The 19764-nt window shown below is 37.3% G+C and overlaps 2 long non-coding RNA genes across 3 annotated transcripts in view; one reads left to right on the forward strand and one right to left on the reverse strand.

Annotated features, from left to right (window-relative positions):
- Nucleotides 1–16700, reverse strand: part of LOC144616158 (uncharacterized) — a 48288-nt gene extending 31588 nt beyond the window's left edge. The window contains exons 1-3 of the long non-coding RNA XR_013555205.2: nt 16627–16700; nt 12525–12613; nt 9941–9990 (exon numbers count right to left, since the gene is read on the reverse strand). This is a non-coding gene — a long non-coding RNA (uncharacterized LOC144616158). The remainder of the gene's footprint in view (nt 1–9940; nt 9991–12524; nt 12614–16626) is intronic.
- Nucleotides 1–19764, forward strand: part of LOC132692308 (uncharacterized) — a 270163-nt gene that overhangs the window by 63562 nt on the left and 186837 nt on the right. The gene's annotated exons all lie outside the window — the stretch shown is intronic.

Genomic DNA, 19764 nt, shown 5'->3' on the forward strand with positions numbered 1-19764 from the left:
AGTCCCAACTAGTTAGTATGATACTACAGATCAGATTCAGATGCTTTTTAAATAGCAAAACCCAAAAGGAAGTTAGGAAACTAGGTTCATTCAGTGGTAATTCTGGGTGAGTGTTTATCTTAGCATGGGGAGACAAGCTTCTGAAGGCAATACTGAAACTGTGAGAAGATCCCAGAGTTATAGAAATTTCCAGATTTTCTACAAAGTAAGTCTCTGCAGATAGAATAATACCTTGTATTTGTTTGGAGTGTTATGGTTTATAAGGAACTTTCAGAAACATTTTTCTGATTTAATTCTCACAAAAGCCTTGGGTTTTAGGTATGGTTGATATGATTATCCTCATTTTACAAAAAAGCTAGAGTCTCTTCAGGCCAGTAGTTTTAAAACACTAAGGCTCTTGGTAACACATAAAGAGCTCGGGCACACTGCCTCTGTAACTTTTTGATAAAAATCTCACTGTTCTATCGTTTCCTTCTCTATTACATCTGTTGTGTCATTTTAATTTCATTGTAGAAGGAACTATTTAAATATTTTGTGACCTAGAAAAATAATTTGTCATTAGCTTTCAAAATTGTAGCCCTCTTTTAATTGAGGGATTCCTATCAAAATAAGGTGGCTCCTTCTATTTTCTTGTAAGCCAGCTCAACTGAACTCAATATGCTGTTACTGAGTGCCCTACTGTGAGCCAGGTAGCATTTTAGGTGCTAGTGGTAATAACATGAATGAGAGATCTTTGAGCAGCTCACGATCATGCCAAGAAAAGAAGCAGGAAAAATCTGACAGTAATACAATGTGATAAGTGCAATATTAACAGTTTGAGCAAAATGCTAGGGAGCACAGAAGCCTGAACGATTAATTCTGCCTGGGGAGGAAGCTTCACTGAACCGGCAACAGAAAAGAGATGGAAAAGAAAAAAAAATGAGTGCCCTGATTTAAGCCTTTTATTCCGTCTTCAGGAAATGTGGAGAAAGGCAACATTCAGAAAACAAATACTCTAAGATTCTTAAAAAAGAGGTCTAATGACTTATAGAGTAAGAATCACCTAGTTTAGAAGTTGCCCCAAGGTAATTAAATACACACTGAAAATCTTGAAAATCTTAGTAGCCTCTCAAAGAGATGTCTACATCACATTTATCATAGTGAGCCAAACAATAGATGCTATCTGTGCCCTTAGTTCCAGATCTACAAGCCTAGACTAGTGGTATGCTGGTGAATATTTAATAACTGGCTCTCTTATAAACAAAATCCTTGATTTGTAGCATTTGTTGATTTTTGTGGCATAAATATACCCATCATGGTCAATTTAAAATTTTCAATATAATGTCACCAAATGAAGAGTTGAGAAGTATTGCTCACAGTTGGCCCTCATGAATCAGCATGAGACATTTTGAGCAGATAAGAGGTCCAGAACTCAGTGCCTAGACTCATACTCATGGCATAACAGAAAACACTCAGTTAGCAATTCCACTTCTGGCATGGTCACTAAAAAGCTGTGAACTCAGGTGATCACCTAAACTCTGACATTAATTTGCTTACAATCTGTTGAGCACCTTGTGCTAGGTGGTATGTCAGCTACTTTACAGACATGTTTTGGAGACTCTGTACAGTTCTGAAAGGTAGGCATGATTATGTCCATTTTTCAGATGAGAAACTGAAGCTAACAGACATTAAGTGATTTCTTTCCTGATGCAATAATGAGTACAAGCAATACGAACCACTATGGAACTTGAAATACTATTATATTGTTAGAACAAATTAAAACGCCCATGCTTTGTTCCAGCAATTTGAGCTATTAGAAGATTTGTTTTAGGAAAGATATTCGTTTTTAAAATGTACATAGCACTTTTTATTTATTTTGAGAGGGAGGGGGCAGACAGAGAGAGAGAGAGGGAGAGGGAGAGACAGACTCCCAAGCAGGCTCTATGCTGGTAGTGCAGAACCCAACACAGGCCTTGATCTCACCAGCCCTGAAATCATGACTTGAGCCAAAAACAAGAGTTGGATACTTAACCCACTAAGCCACCTAAGTGCCCCATACATAGCACTCTAATTCTAGATCCATCCTCATTTGCTCTGTCAGTTCTGCCATTTCTTGGGAGTTCAGGAAGGGTTGCCTGAAGACTAGTTTGTTGAAATGTTTGCCTTTATTTAAAACGTTCTGAAAAGTTTTATAGTGTTATTGCTCATAAAATACTCATACTAAGACTGCAGAATTTTTTTATAATGTTAACACTTATTCACTTAAAAATACAGTAGGTATAAAGAATAAAACAAAATAGGAAAATATCATTTTCCCATTAGATAACCCTTGCTGTTGTTAAAAAGCTACAAAAGTATAGAAATAGAATTTTTAAGTTGTACAGAGAGATACAAAACACCTATGACAGCTATTCCCCTTTCAACACGTCTTTTCCCCCATAGGTAGTTACTATTCTGGGAAAGATAATTCTTAGAATCTCTCTCCCCACCTCTCTCATATCATGAGAAAATAGAGCACATAGCTTATGCATGATGATCTTTACCCCTATTTTTGGCATGATTTTTGTATGATTTTTAGATAATTTTAGAAAGTACTTTTTTCTGTTCACAAAGTGCAAGTCATTTTTATGGCTGTGTGTGGCATGTCCCCATATCATATGATCATCAATAGCAGAATCATTTAATATCCATAACTAAGAGATTTTATAAAAGCTACAATAGCTCTTCAATATTTCTTCCTAAGCTGTTACTTTTATTATGAATTAATTTGTAATAATCCATTACCACCGTAATAATAATAATTACTGTGTTTGGTTGCAATAATTTTAACGAGGTAATTGTCAGTATTATTCATGGCTTCCATAAATGGTGAATACTAGTTCTTCTGTATCTTAACAGCATGGCCTACAGGCCCTGGAAGTTCTAGCCCCAGATACCTTTCTGGTCCCTTCTCCTACTATTTCCTGCTCCTTCTTTTCTTTTCCAACAACATTGGTCTTGTTTTTCCTCAAAAAATGCCAGATACACTCAAGCTTCAGAGGATTTGCTTTCATTTTTCCCTATGTTGAGAATGTTTTCCCTCTGGATATCAGAATGCATGGCTCTCTCACCCCCTTCAGGTCTTCACTCAAATGCAACCTCAGCAAGTCCTTTCCTGCATATTTCACTTAAAATTCTAATCTACCCACTACATTGCTTATTCTGTTTATGGTTACTGCATACTTTTCTCTTAAACATTCACTTAGCAAACCTCTTGGTTCTCTGTCCCAGGGCTGACCCCTGGGGTGACATGAGAGCTAGATCACCCTGTCCTGCATGAGGAGCTGGATACTCCATAGGTGAGAAATCAGGAAAAAATATTTCTCTGCTTATGAGGTAAGAAAATTTCCTCCCCCCTTCTCCCCTCCCTCTCCCCCTCCTCCTATTCCTCCAAAAATAAGTGGGATTGAATCCTAACTCCAACCTTTGGTGTATAAATAAAAATCTCTCCAAGAGTCAGTCCTTATGTCTCTGCTTTTCCAATGTAAGGATATTTTCATATTTCGGGGCCTCATTCCTCCTTGAAATCTAAATACTTAGAGAGATAGCCTTCAGTTTTCCTTGTACCCTGGGGCTTAATATAGGGACCTCCTCTAGGCTGTATCAGAGCATTTAACCAGACAGATGGCTAGAGATATAATTCTCATATCCTACGAAAACTATCAAGAGGCTAGGTTTCTTTACAAGAATATTGAGGAATTCAGGGAAGTTTTCTCTCACTGTGGAACAGCTAGTGAATACTGGCTTTCAACAAATCAAAGGTTGTTACTGCACTTCATTGATTCATTGCACACATGCAAATCTTACCCAGGGTGTCAAGGAAAATGTAAGTAAAAACTTGTTTCCTTGTCATATTAAAATTACTGTTTATAATTTTATAGCATAAATGCAGAACCAGGTCTTCTCTAGAACAATAATCACAACAATCCTAGAATGTGATCTCTCCAAATATTGATTGCAATCCTGCCTTACACATTATGCCACCAATGGGGGAACACAGGAAAAGGGCCTATGGATTGAACAAGAACTGTCACTCGAGAAATGTTTATCCTTTCTCTGGTATAGCTTAAAGCTGACTGGGGAGAGCACATATCACCACATTGATTATAAGCAAGAAACGATATCAATCTGAAGGTTGATTGGCCTTGTAGGGTAATTGTCTTGAAAGATGGGGCAGGCAAACTTGAAGGATAGCCTGATATGTGGCAAGAAGCCTGCAAAGAGGTTGAGACATCTGCCCTGGGTACCAGAATTAGGGAGCTCTTGGTAAAGGAAATCTACTTCTACCACCACTGTCCTTGGGTGCTGTAAACTGGAGAAGGAGGCTGCGGTCAACAACAGTTGAAGTAGAATAGTGAGAGCTAACCCTTGGGCCTACATATATGGCTCAAGTGCAAAGATCATAGTGGTCCTTTAGTAGCTGTGAGCCCTAGTTGTTCAATGTGTGCTGTGAGTGAGATTCACTCAATATAGGCAATTTAGTGCTATTCCAACAGCCTAATCTTGTGTGACAGCATGAAAGAAATCCAATGCTGACTAGTGAGAGTTATCTTATCACCAGGTCATCCTTCCAAAATTAGGCCCCAGGGTCCTTGGATGACTATATGGTCAACCTCATACATTATGGTGGTGGTGGTAGAGTTGGACAATACCCTGACAATAGCCTGAAGAGCAATGGACCTACAGGAATCCTGGGCTAAATTAAGCATTCCATCCTGAGGCTACTGTGGGCCCTGGCTCATCCCAGGCACTGGAGACTTTTTCATGTTGAGGAAGTTCCCTTTTATTCCTAGTTTGTTGATTGCTTTTATCATGAGAGGGTGTTGAATTTTGTCAAATGCGTTTTCCATGTCTATTGAGAAGACCAGGGGCGCCTGGGTGGCTCGGTCGGTTAAGCATCTGACTTCGGCCCAGGTCATGATCTCATGGTTCGTGAGTTCAAGCCCCGCATCAGGCTCTGTGCTGACAGCTCAGAGCCTGGAGCCTGTTTCAGATTCTGTGTCTCCCTCTCTCTCTGTGACCCTCCCCCGTTCATGCTCTGTCTCTCTCTGTCTCAAAAATAAATAAACGTTAAAAAAATTAAAAAAAAAAAAAAGAGAAGACCATGTGGTTTTTGTCCTTCATTCTATTGCTATGGTTTATTAATTGATTTTTGATTGTTAAACCAAGCTTGGATAAATTGTTGGGTTTAGTTTGCTAGTATTTTGTGGAGGATTTTTACACCTATATTCGCAAGAAGTGCAGATTTCTCCTACTTTCTGAAAGTAGAGCATTCCTAAGAAATCTTTCAGAAGCTGAAATGGCATAAAGCATATACGCAATTAATTTATGTAGAAAAAATTTTGAGCATTCTTGGACCTGAAAAGTAACCTTTGTTAGGCTTTTCTGATACCATAGGAAACATTTTGGTAACTGATACACACAATAAATTGACATAAAGCACAGATAGATGCTCACAGACACAGTCAAGAACTATAACACCTTTACTCTAAGATGCTGAGTGTAGTTCTAGGGTGGGAGCTTGGTTATGGAACGCTTACTGCTCTGTGTGCATGCTGCCTCCATAAGGAATGGCTTGCTGCAAAACAAAAGCTGAACGCTATTTTTGCTTTTCACCTTTTTTTTCATAAAAGCAAAATTCTTCTTTGGATTTCTTTCAGTTAGCAAAAATAGACACTAATTTAGGTCTTTTGCAAAAGCAAAGTTACATAATGAGAACTTGAAAAAAGTTGGGGGTACCTGTTTTGGTCTATAGTTTTCTTGTGATGCCTTTGGTATTGGTATTGGCATCAGGGTAATACTGGCATCATAGAATGAGTCGAGAAGTGTTCCCTTTTCTATTGTTTGGAACAGTTTGAAAAGAATTCTTCTTTAAATATTTGGTAAAATTTATCAGCCATGTCATCTAGATTTGAATTTCTTTTCATGGAAAGTCTTATTACTAATTCAACTTTTTACTTATTATAGATCTTATCAGATTTTTATAATTTCTTAATTCATTTTTGATAGTTCATGACTTTCTAAGAATTTAGATGGTAGATTGAGTCTATTAGAAACAAATTTTCTCAGTTTTTGTTTATAGGGAAACGACTTTATTTTGCCTTTATTTCTGAATGATAGTTTTGCTAGATACAAGATACTTGGATGATAGTTTTATTTATTTATTTTTATTTCAGCTCTTTGAATGTGTTATCCCATTGCTTTCTGACCTCCATTGTTTCTGATGTGAAGTCTCAGCTTTTAATTTACAGGGGCTCCCTTGTATGGGATGAGTCTTTTTCTCTTATTGCTTTCAGGATTTTTTCTTTCTCTCTGCTTCTGAACATTATCACTATGATATGTCTGGATGTAAATCTTTTGCATTAGGTCATTGAGTGTTTGGATGTGTAGGTTAATGTTTTTCCTTAAACTTGTGAAATTTTCAGCCATTATTTCTTTAAATATTTTCTGCTTCTGTCATTCTCTTCTCTCTCCCAATACTCTTATTGCACGAACGGTGGTACACTTGAGACTGTCCTCTAATTTTCTGAGACTGTTAAATTTTTTTTTTATTATTTTTTCCTCTATTCTTCAAGTTTGGTTCTTCAACTTTGCTGATTCTTTTCTGTCAGCCCTTTCAAGTTCTAATAAAATTTTCATTTTAGTTATGTACTTGTCATTATACCTTCTTTTACTTATTTAAGCATTGTTTCCTTTAGCTCTTTTTTTAAATTTTTTTTAATGTTTTTTATTTATTTTTGAGACAGAGAGAGACAGAGCATGAATGGGGGAGGGTCAGAGAGAGAGGGAGAATCTGAAGCAGGCTCCAGGCTCTGAGCTGTCAGCACAGAGCCTGACACGGGGCTTGAACTCACGGACCGTGAGATCATGACCTGAGCCGAAGTTGGATGTTCAACCGACTGAGCCACCCAGGCGCCCCTAGTTCTTTGAACATATGAGTAATATCTACTCAAAAGTCTTTGGTTGCTAAGTTGGACATCTGGACCCTGTCAAAGGCAGATGTTGACTGCTTTTTCCCCCTACTTATAGATCATTCTTTCCTGTTCCTTTGCATGTCTTTTATTTTTTGTTGTTGTTGAAAAGTGAAATTTTTAGATAATATAACAATTCTGGAAACTGATACCTTTTTTCTGAGGCCTTTTGTTATTTGCTTGCTTAATATTTTACTGATTTGGCTGAACTATTGTAGTGAAGTCTGTTTCCCCTCAAGTATTTAGCTTGGAGAATGCAGTCTTGGGTACGCTCACAATCATCCAGGGATGACCATGATTTGGCCTCTTTTTTACTGTCTCTTCCCTTGTTATTGTTGTTAAGCTGTTTGTCTCTGTTGGTATCACATCCAGCTGTTAGCCTCTACCAATTTCATGCTCTTTGCTCTATTGTTCTTGACAATGTTCCTGGCATGAATTACTCTACACTCTGATCTATTTAAACTCAGTCCCCTTTGCAGGATAGTCTTTGAGGCCAGTCTATGTGGTTTATTCTAACCCTGGGGTGGGGTGGGGCTCTCCTTAGCAATTTTTATCCTAGTTATCTCTGGAAAACTTCCATTGGTCTACAGTTTAATTCATTGCTCTCATGGAGCTACCAGCCTCCTCTTAATTGTTTATCATCAAAATCTTCATTAATCTTGATGATATATTTAGATTTGAACTTCTTCATACTCTGTTCCAAATAAACTGAGTTCCCATGGGGACAGCTTCAGAACTCTCTGCTTTTATATTCTGCCTTGCCCCTCAGCAAAATCCCTACACCATTATTCTGGATGTGGAAGCAGGGTCAGTGGCCACTTCTCTTAGAGTGGTGTGCCTGCTTTATGAGCAGGGTATTAAGTGGGGATTTTCTTATAGTGAAATCTCTGCCCTACATGTTTGCTGGAGCAAGATCAATGGGGTCCCAGTATTTTCAGCCTTCTGCATCTGGGGTAGAGCCTCTGACCTACAAGTGAGGGCTGAGTAGAAGAAAGCGATCCTTGACCTCTTTTCTGCACTTGCCTGGATTCAGCCTTTAAAACACAGAGCTGGGGGCACCTGGGTGGTTCAGTCGGTTAAGCATCTGGCTTTGGCTCAGGTCATAATCTCTAGGTCTGTGGGTTCAAATCCCGTGTTGGGCTTGGCAGCTCAGAGCCTGGAGCTTGCTTCAGATTCTGTCTCTCTCTCTCTCTCTCTCTCTCTCTTTCTCTTTCTCTCTGCCTCTCTCCTGCTTGTGCTCTGTCTGTCTGCCTCTGTCTCAAAAATGAACAAACATTAAAAAATAAAATGAAATAATACAGAGCTGGAGGGGATAAGAAATGCTGGCAGCCTGACCCCCTCTGGGAGACACCACAACCTGGACTGGGAGTTGGGGGGAAGGAATTTCCATTTCTTGGCCACAGCCATGTAAGTGGAACTTCCATTTTGAAGTTGACATCATGGCTGAAATGTACACGTTCTGACTGTTCTTACAGAGATCTAATAGATTTTTTTTTAACTGAATGTTTTCATTTTCTATATGCCCTTAGGATAATTTAGAGACTTCAAATCCTATTTAAACATTTTACTTTCAACAGTTAAGGTTGTATTTGCAATGAAGAATTTCCATAGAATTCATATCATCATTTTCATATTTCATATGATACTCAAATAGTAATAGAAGTTAAAATTTGTTGAACAGTTAGTATTGCCAGAGAGAAGCTTAAGAATTTTACATGTTTTAACTCATTGAATTTTCACCTCAAATTTATGAAGTAGCTAATATTATGGCTCCCATTTTATAGATAAAGAAACTGAGGGACACAAAGTTTAAGTAGTTTAACACAAGCTGTTAGTGGAGAGCAGATTTTGAATCCGAGCAGTCTGGTCCCTGAGTTCATGCACTCAAACATTTTGCTATTTTCACCATTTGTCAAATAATTCAAAGCCTCCAATTTGCTGACACCTACACATAATCACACCAAACCCCCTTCATATTATAATTAAATATTTGCTCCCACATAATAAAAGTCCTTCAAACTACTTTTACTCAGAAATTAGAATTTTGAAATATGTACAAAAAGTCTTTCTTCTTTCTAAGTCAAAGGGTCAAGTTTGGTTCCTTCTTTAGCATCTATACCTAGACCACCTTCCACTTGTTGGTGAAGCTTGAGTCACTTCTAATGGTAGATAAAACTAATTCTAAATGTTTAATGAATCTTAAGTTTAAAATTCTAGGGGCACCTGGTGGCTCAGTCGGTTAAGCATCCTGCTCCAGCTCAGGTCATGATCTCATGGTTTGTGAGTTTGAGACTCACATTGGGCCCTCTGCTGTCATCACAGAGCATGCTTCAGTTCATCTGTTCCCCTCTCTTCCCCTCCCTCTCCGTATCTCAAAAATAAATAAACTTAAAATTCTACAGAGTCAAGAGGTTACCACACAACTCAGAACCAGATTTTTCTATCTAGCTTACTTAACTACCACTTCCTTAAGAAAATAGCATTGTCAAAGCTGAAGTGATATTCCCAAAGTCTAAAAACATTTTAATAAAACTCATATTGAGTGTTATGGACTAGATTGTGTTCATTCCCTCAAAATTCATATGTTGAGCCCTAATCCTATATTTGACTATATATTGAAGATCGGGACTTTAGGGAAGTAATGAAGGTTAATTAAGGTCATAAGGATGGGCCCCAAGTCCAATAAGACTGATGCATTTTTTTCAGTAAGATTTTATTTTTTAAGTAATCTGTACATCTTGCGTGGGGCTGAAACTCATGACCTCAACATCAGGAACTGGGTGCTCTAGAAACTGAGCCCACCAGGCACCTCAGGACTGATGTCTTTATAAGAAAAGGAAGAGACATAAGAGATTGCTCTTTCTCCCCATGCCACATACAGAGAAGAGACCATGTGAGGTCACAGACAGAAGGTGGGTTTCTCCAAGTCAGGAAAAGTGAAGTGTCCTCACCAGAAACAAACCTTGACGACATCTTGATCTTGGGCTTCCAGAGTCTAGAACTGGAAGAAAATAGATTCTTGTTGTTTAAGCCGCCCAGTCTGTAGCATTTTTGTTATGGCAGCTATAGCTAACTAATACATTAAGCTTAACCCATATTATTTAGAAAGCAGCTATACTCATCACTAGACCACCAATGCTTGCTGCCCATATTAGTTGAAGAAATCAGTAAATAGAAAGAGAACTGAAAGAAAAGTCAAAGCTTTGTTATTTTAGCTTCATCAGGACATTCAATTTTTGCCATTTATTTGGAGTCTACTACCTATAAACTTAAACCTTATTTGGTCAAACCACTCATTGAGTCGTACATGTATTTAGAGAAGAGATTTGAAAGTCAATTCTCATATAACTGGGTTTCTTTGGAAAGCAGCATCCAAGCATTACCACCTTGTGGAAAAAATTGAAGTATTTATGGCAGTATATACTCCAATATCTAAGTTTTCCTGAAGGTTAAATTTTCTCTTTAGCCGTCTACATACGGAGGCTCTACTTAGGGCATAGCTTATGCACTCAACTATATGTCTTTTGTGGGGAACAAATAAAAAAAGCCAAGTTTTTGGCTTTTCTTTTATTTTGAAATTGCCATGTCATGTTCTTCTCTTATTATTTTTCTAACTCCAAATGAATTTTAAAGCCACTCTAGAAAACAGTATGGAGGTTCCTCAAAAAATTAAAAATAGAGCTACCCTAAAACCCACTAATTGCACTACTAGGTATTTACCCAAAGGATACAGGAGTACCGTTTTGAAGGGATACACACAATGTTTATAGTAGCACTATTGACAATAGCCAAAGTATGAAAAGAGCCCAAATGTCAATCAATTAATGAATGGATAAAGAAGATGTGGTATACACACACACACACACACACACACACACACACACACATTTACACACACAATAGAATATTACTTGACAATCAAAAAGAATGAAATCTTGCCATTTGCAGCAACGTGGATGGAACTAGAGTGTATTATCTAAGTGAAACAAATCAGTTAGAGAAAGACAAATATCATATGACTTCACTCATATGTGGAATTTAAGATACAAAACATATGAACATAAGGGAAGGGAAGAAAAATAATATAAAAACAGGGAGGGAGATAAACCATAAGAGACTCTTAAATACAGAGAACAAACTGAGGGTGGCTGGAGGGGTTTTGGGTGGGGGGATGGGCTAAATGGTCAAGGGGCATTAAGGAGGACACTTTGTTGGGATGAACAGTAGGTGTTATATGTAAGTGATGAATCATTAAATTCTATTCCTGAAATTATTATTACACTGTATGTTAACTAACTTGTATTTAAATTAAAAAATGAAGGAAGGAAAGAAGGAAGGAAAGAAAGAAAGAAAGAAAGAAAGAAAGAAAATCCTAAGAAAAAAAAATTTAACATAAATAAATTATAACTTGCCTCTCCCATTTTCCTCTTTTGCAAGGATATGTATTAAACCAAGCAAAAAGCAGAGAAAGATTAAAGATGCAAAAGTTATGGTTGAGCTAGGCAGCCTAATGCTAAAAATTTCCTCTAGAGGAGGAAACAAGGGTGAAGAGGTGTTGCTACTTCTAAAGATGATGATTTACAAGTAGTTTAAATCTAATATGTTGTTTAAACTTATTATTTGAAAATTAAGGGTCTTTGATATTTAAAATGAATATTATTTTACAGATATTTTCATTCTTCCTCCAATAAAATCATTTTAGGGTATTACAATCACAAAAAAACTAACTAACTAACTAACTAACTAACTAACTAACTAAAGCCTTTTATCCTGTGTCTATTGACATGTCTGAAGCCTGAACCTTCAGATAGCAAAGGAGGTGCATTGACTTATGCCATGAGCTTTTATCAAAAACCTTGCTCTTTCTCTCTTAGTCTCCCATGATGTCGGTTCACACCTCACTGTGGCTACCTGTCCTTTGCCATGATATGACCCAAGTGACCCTCTGAACTTGGTTCTCAGCTCTGGATAAAACTAAAATATGAAGGGAAAACAGTTGGGTCTGCATCAAGGAAACTGTTCTGCCCTCCAACAACCAACACAACCACCAGCCTAAAATCTGCCTGTGACCTTAGAACTCCCTTTCCCCATCAAAACTAGATCTAACTCACTCCATGCAGATTGTAGCCCGTGAAGATCATGACACACTAGCATTCTGAGGTACAAACTCTGTCCATCTCTACCTCTGCCAAGACTAATGAAGTAAGGTAATTTCCAATACGATGATTTACATTTTTCTTTCTGTATTTCCTTATTTCCATAACCTGCCTTCAAACAATTAGCAGACACCATGGCTCCCTTGTGTGAGGGGAGGTCTGTGGCATGGAAGAAAACAGAACGTACATGCAAGTATGAAGGGCACATCATATCGTGGCTTTTAATTTTTGGAGTCTAAGCCCTCTGAGGAGATTGTGGTAGGCTTCTGAAGGTGAGAAGAGAAGGGCATATTAAAGCGAAACTCAAAAGAAGGAGAATCTCCTTCAGGAAAAGAGTGAGCCTCTGAGACTGGAGATGGCAAAATCTCCTTTTCAGTACCTGTAAGTGTGGGGTAGATCCTGAGTAAGGAATGGCTGTATGGTTTCCCAAAGATTCATTTGTTCTTCACAAGGATGAGAGCCGCAGACCTGCAGAGGGTGGACAACAATGGCACAATGGGAGTTTCTGAGGTAACTAGCACAGATGCTTTATGGTTGGAGTCTTTGGAATGCCTTGCTAACAGATAAAACCATCAGGGTCATTATAGTAAAGTGGTTGAAGTTAAATTTTAAACCAGTCTGGCCAGGTGAGGATTCGGGTTTGAAATCAACATATTGGACTCATTCAGATTTTAAACTAAGATTTCTGTGCACTCTATGGAAATGTACCCATACGTGCAACTGTCCCTACAGTTTGGCATTCCTAAACAATAGACTTAGAGATTCAACAATAGAGATTCAGACTTAGAAAGGAATCTCAATCCTTATCAGTACGAGACACTGACTTCCTCCACAAGAAACACCATCAAATCCCTTGCAGATGCAGGTGTCACCTCTAGAGGCCCTCCAAAGAAGAAGCTTCACTCAGGGAGATTTGGTCTCCTAAAGCCTGGATCACTGAACATATACTTACTTCGGACAGATGAGATAGAACAGTGGTGTTGATTGGTTGGGAAAGGTAAAAGAAAGAAAAAATAAAAAGGTGGAGGTGGAGAAATAAAATGAGAATATGAATAAGAACATAAGAACCCACATTAAACTTTAGTTTTTTTTTTTTAAATTTTTTTTTAACGTTTATTTATTTTTGAGACAGAGAGAGACAGAGCATGAACAGGGGAGGGTCAGAGAGAGAGGGAGACACAGAATCTGAAACAGGCTCCAGGCTCTGAGCACTCAGCACAGAGCCTGACACGGGGCTCGAACTCACGGACCGCGAGATCGTGACCTGAGCCGAAGTCGGACGCTCAACCGACTGAGCCACCCAGGCGCCCCTTAAACTTTAGTTTTAAACACAGGACATCACAGACTGTTTTATACCCATGGTACCCAGGATTTCTTAACATATTTGCCTTTGTTCTTGGCATCTTTGGGGAGAGTTAGAGGTATTCTGAATGCCCAAATACCAAAAGTGTTTGACTCTTTCCTTTAGCAGACTTTAAACAAATGTGACCTGAAGTCAGGTGTTTTTTTTTTTTTTTCATAGACATATTATCAGTGTCTATTCTAGACATATAATAGATACCAAGAATTTTGTTGAGTGAATATATGGGCCATATTTTCAGCCTTTAGAGAGTGACAATGAGGGAGGACAAGATTAAGAAGATGAATTAAAATCAATTAATTAATTATGAAGATGAATAATTTAAATGAACATTGATAAGAAATAACCTAATACAGTTTTCTCAAGCACCAAGAAAATTATTTCAATTATATGCCTTTTCTCCACATTTTCTTCTGGACTTTGGTGGAGAGTATGGATCTCCTGGTTTTAAGCATTGATCTTGTACTTATGAACTTTGTGACTCAGTGCTCTCTGGATCTGAGTTTCTTCTGTAATAAACTAGTTATAATAGCATTGTTGTTAAAAACTAGATAAAATAGTACCTGTAAAAATATAAACTAAAAAATATTGTATAGTGCTAGGGTGATATTATCACAAATATCACAATGCTGCCTTCTCTCCTGTTGAGATAAAAGACCTGATAAAACAAATTCCTTTTCTGAGGATCTAAATATCTGATTGTATTGCACTTACACACATGCGCACGCACACACACACACACACACACACACAATCACACACAATCACAAACACAAATCCTACCACACCCCGCACACACATCACTGCTCTGAAAACATTAAATTAAATTGTTTTCCATATGGCTCAGAACATCTGGTGATTAACAGTTAAATAAAATTAACAAGGCCTTCCATTTTTATTAGGCACATAGTCATCCATTGGAAGCAACAGCTATTTCCAAAAGATCTCTGTTTTCTAGTTCCCTTAAGTTCCAAGTTTCCCTGGCTGACCTGGCTTTGAACCTTGGTCCCTTGTAGATAAAGGGAAAGTCTTTGGCTTACTATGAAGGAGCCAACCTTTCTCTATGCATCTCATTGTCAGACTTCCATCCATCCCTGCTGTGCTTGCTATAAATCAGAGGACCTTCAGCTTTGATGTTTACTGCTTTTTATTTTTTTTGTTTCTTTTTGTCTGCACTACCAAATATCCTAATTGTGTGTGTGTGTGTGTGTGTGCGTGTGTGTCTGTGTGTATTATGTGTGACAAGCTTGTTCTATAGTGCATGTTAATGACTTTTTTAGCCATGGGCATTTTATTGTAGTAGCATCATGTTCAAACTGAGAAATAATTTATATTCCACCATGCCCTGGCAACATTCATTGCTACTAATATGGAAATAGTGTGGAAATGGACATTTTCTTGTGACATATTGCTTAATAAATTATAAACATTATCCTATCAGAACTGACACTGGTACATAAATGACAACATAAATGACCATTTGCAATATCAGGTGGCTTATGGTTCAGCATGAATATTTATTATGATTTAATATGAATACTTAATATCCAGTATAAAAGGTTGTATATGTCATTACCAGTAAAATTAAAGGTGCTTTGGTGATTTTAACATTTAAAAGTCATAGAGTTTAATAGCCTCACTAGGATCTTCATATTCTAAATGATTGATTTTAAAGCTCCATAGGCTTCAAGAGGTGACTAGAGAACTCATTTCAATTGCATTAAACTACAAAGAAAATGTATCTTTAGACACCATCTGGCTACTTATCAAAACAGATATGTAAGAACATTTTCACACTTACCGTTTCAAATGAAATGAATGCAGAGTAAAAATTATTTCCTTAATAGAGTAGGTAAAAATATATGCTGACTATTTTTCTGACTTTTAAAATTCTTCCTTTGCCATTTAACCACAAGTGTTATTTTACAGTTACTAGCACCCAAGGAGCTATTTTAAAGTTCTCTAACTCATTTACCCATTTTCTAGATGAGGAAACTGGCCTTTGAAGACAAGCAACTTGCCCCTGGTTTTGTTAGCTAGGTGGTAGCTTCCGGAAAATGCAGCTTTCTGCAGTTTTCACATATCGTGTTACACTTCCACTGTGCTGAGAGAACAGACAGATTTGGCAATGTCACAAGTCTCTTAGACCTAGGAATCTGACCATTTCTTAAGTGATTTGTATGTGTTCATGGGTGGCTCGATATAACAAAACAACAACCACAACAACAACTACAATGTGTAAAGTACTTTATAGAGGACTTTTCACATTCAATATATTCCTGAATTCTTAGAACTGATGATCTTTCCACTGCACTGTTTTTGTCTTTTTAATCCAGAGCCATTAATAATTTCGGTGTTTATAATTACTTTGGGAGACTAAAGCTTCTTGTGGTTGCATTGAAAAGAGTCCCTATGTTTATGTGAAAAAAGTAAAACCCTGAGCTTCTTTCTTTGTGTTCTGGATTTTTGAGTTATGCCTGCTAATCAGGAGTTGTAGTGAGTACAGTCATCTACAATAGTTTATCCTGGCTTGGGGGAAGGTGTGTACTTTGACCAAAGCTATAGAAAAGAGCAGAAAGAATTGTGAGGAAGCGATGTTCAGCGATTGTCCAAGTTTGCTTTCTTAAACTATAAAGACTGAACACACTAGTTAAAAGAGCTGTGTAGACTTCAAATGGCAACTAGGCCTTTTAACAATAACACCGCCAGGCAGAAGAAGGTCTAGAGAGAGGGTGAGTATTGAGATTTCCATCTTATGGCAGGGATGGAGGTAGAAAAATACTCATATCTCTAAAGAGAAAATAATAATTCTGCATCTGCACTATTGTCCACAAGTTCTGGATTAGGTCATGAGTCAAGAAGGAGATGGCTTGAAGGATGGTGTTTTAGTAATCTATTTCTAGATTTAGAGGCTTAAAATTATAATGCTTATTATTTCAAAGCTTGTGTGGGGCAAGAATCCTGGTGCAGCTTAGCTGAATGATCTGGTTCAGGATCTCTAATGAGGTTGTAGTCAGGATGTTGAGTGGAGCTGAAGTCATCGCAAGGCTTGACTGGGGAGAGAAGATCTTCCAACATGGCTCACTCACATGGCTGTTGGCTGGAGGGCTCAGTTCCTTACCATAAGGGCTTTTTCATAGGTCTGCATAAGTTTTTTTATGACATGGCAGCAGGCTTGCCCCAGAATGAATGATCTGAGAGAGAGTGCCGGTTGAAGGCTATAATGCCTTTTATGACATAATCTGGGAGGTCACCCATTATCACTATCACCAGTTTCTATTCATTAGAAGTCAGTCACTAAGTCATAATCAAGGGGAGGGGAATTAGGCTCCAGCATTTGGGAGATGAACTATAAAAGGATTTGTGGACATATTGGATGTCCACAGATGAGTTCATGAGTGTGTATGTAATTTAATGCTTAGAATTAGACTCATTCTGTGCTCCCAGTACCCAGCATGGTGTCTAGCTTCATGATAGGCACAATGATATATAATAACAATGACATCATTGTTTTATGGAATTATTGAGTGCATTTGCCGTTTAAAAAAAATACTTGACATTAATCTGGCACTTAAAGAACAGGCAAGTTTGTTTTTCATAGAACTATCTATTGTGTGATTACAGGTTCCGCTTTACAACTTCCCAGCCAGACTATACTTTTAAAAATTTATTGGAGATACAATTGACATACAACATTGTGTAAGTTGACTTACACATGACTGCTACTGTAGCATTATCTAACACTTCTTTCATGTCACATGATTATCATTTCTTCTAGGGTGGAAACAATTAAGTTCTAATCTCTAAGTAATTTTATAATACAATTTTGTTGTCTATCAGACTACATTTTTAAATGGTTTAAGACAAATTCTCAAATAGAAATCAAACAGTAGTTTTTAAATTTTATTTTATTAATTGGATTCACTGTTTGTGGCACCTCTTTCTCAGTTGAAAGTGACATAGAAAGCAGGCGTCTGACAATTTCTTACAGTTGACCTCTCGTGTAATTGTGAAACACAAAACATACTGGAGAAGAACATAGCACTACTCTTGACCACCACTAGATGTCCTCTGTTGGCTATTCTTGTCTATAATAATTTTTTGCTTGATTTCTGTCCTTTTGTTTACTTCTGTAAAATTTTATAAGCACATATATCTTAATGATTTTTTATAGTAGCCATTGGAAAAGGCTGATAAAGACACAGTTAAACACTGTGAGCTAGTCTGAATTAACTGAACAGGTATGTGGAGTCCGTGAGAGATTTTCGAACTCGGTAAAGAAGTTTTTTTGACTTATTTAAACTTTTTTTAGCTACAATAGTTTTCCCAGCAATTTCCCCAAATTACTTTTTCCTTCTCCCCCTTATAGTGAGTCTGTTTCCTCCCCATATTTATATATTTCTTCATCTATAGAGATGAAGGAAAAAAAAAAGGCCACCTCCATTTAAACTGAACTGTGTCTATTTCATGTTCTTGGCTTTGAAAATTGTCTTTCATGCTATGTGCTTTTCCAGATATAGAAATAATTGGATACTGCTGTAAGTTCAAATAAAAGTATGTCTAAGTATTTCATAAGAGCAAAGGATGATAAATTGTACTAAGAGCTGGCTGCTCATGGGCAAGTGATGCTCAATAAGCACCTCAAAGTTTTAAGTTCTTCACATTTCATTTTAATTAATGGATTTGGGATAGGATCTCTCCCCTTTTTAAAAGAATCTTACTTAGACACATTTACTATGATTTCATAACCTCATAGACTATCTTTGATATAAACTATTTTGTAACTCCCTCTTTTTAAAAAATTTTTTAATGTTTATTTATTCTTGAGAGAGACAGAGTGCAAGCGGGGGAGGGGCAGAGAGAGGAGACACAGAATCCAAAGCAGGCTCCAGGCTCTGAGCTGTCAGCACAGAGCCTGCCACGGGTTCAAACTCATCAACTGCGAGATCACGACCTGAGTCAAAGTCAGACTCTCAATCAACTGAGCCACCCAGATGCTCCCATAAATCCCTCCCTTTATTTAAGCTTCAACCCTGGAGTCTAATAGAAGCATTTTAATTTTATTAAATCCAGAACTTCCTCAACTTTTTTTCCCTTTTTGTTCATACCTTACATCTTTAGGATATTATCTCTTTGGATACGATCTTCCCTCCTGATGGGAAATTTCTACATAAAATTCTCCTCTTCTTCTAATTCACCAGTTTTCTAACACCCGGAATGTATTCCATTAAATCACAGCTTATAGAGCAACATAAAGCATAAAATTGTATTTTTCATTATCCCTTAATGAATTAAGTGAATTTAATGGGCCATTACTAATAATATTAGTAATAATATTAATCCAAGTGTTAGGAAATTAAAAGCATGACTATACTGGAATAAAGGAGTTGGTACAGATTGGTTCCAAAGAAGTATGTCATGTGCATAATTGGTCAAGTAGAGTCACTATTTACTTAGTAGATAGAGACTATGAAAGGGTTGCTAGAGAGTATAGTACTGAGATTGTAGAGGAACAACAATTTGGAAACAACAATTTGGAAATTGCTAACCATACAGTTAAGGTGATACTTTAAAAAGAAATGAAGAAGAAAAACTCCCAGGAAGCAACAGGTCAAATGTAATACAATGTGGTTCCTGCACTTAGGTCCAACCTCTCGAAAACCCTTCTTGGAGGATTCAGTCATAAGAAACCACAGTAGGTACAGAAATGAGAGAAAGTGAAAAGATAAAAAAGGGGTATTATAAGGAAGAGATTGAGAGAGACAGAGACAGACACGCACATATGGAGAACGAGATCCATTATAAAACTCAGAACAACTTAGGCAACACTCAAAGGGAAAGATTGGACAAGGGTATTGGAGGTCACATTTTTCTTTTTGGCCTACACCTTCCTCAGAGAAAGACATTACAAATTTGGGGATGAAGGGGGCTAATGTTGAAAGGAACAAAGATAATTTTCAAGAAGCTAGTAAGGATATTTTTGGAGGAAATTTTGGGAGACCGTATGTGTTGCCCAATGTTGTCTTTGCAATGAGCATTTACTTTGATTCTGAAAAGCTAAGTAAGAAAGGGAGGTTTCCAAAAGAATAATTAGGAAGATTAACAGCATGGTTTTACTTCTGTGAATTTGAGCTCAGATTTTAGGCATTGAAAATAAAAAATGAAGAAAATATTAACATATGAAGCCCTTTTCATGATTACAGATATGTGTTTCCTATAATATACACTGTGGCCAGATATTCAGAAATGACCTTCAATG

This window comes from Panthera onca, chromosome B1 (assembly GCF_046562875.1).
Source record: "Panthera onca isolate mPanOnc1 chromosome B1, mPanOnc1 haplotype 2, whole genome shotgun sequence".
NCBI lineage: Eukaryota > Metazoa > Chordata > Mammalia > Carnivora > Felidae > Panthera > Panthera onca.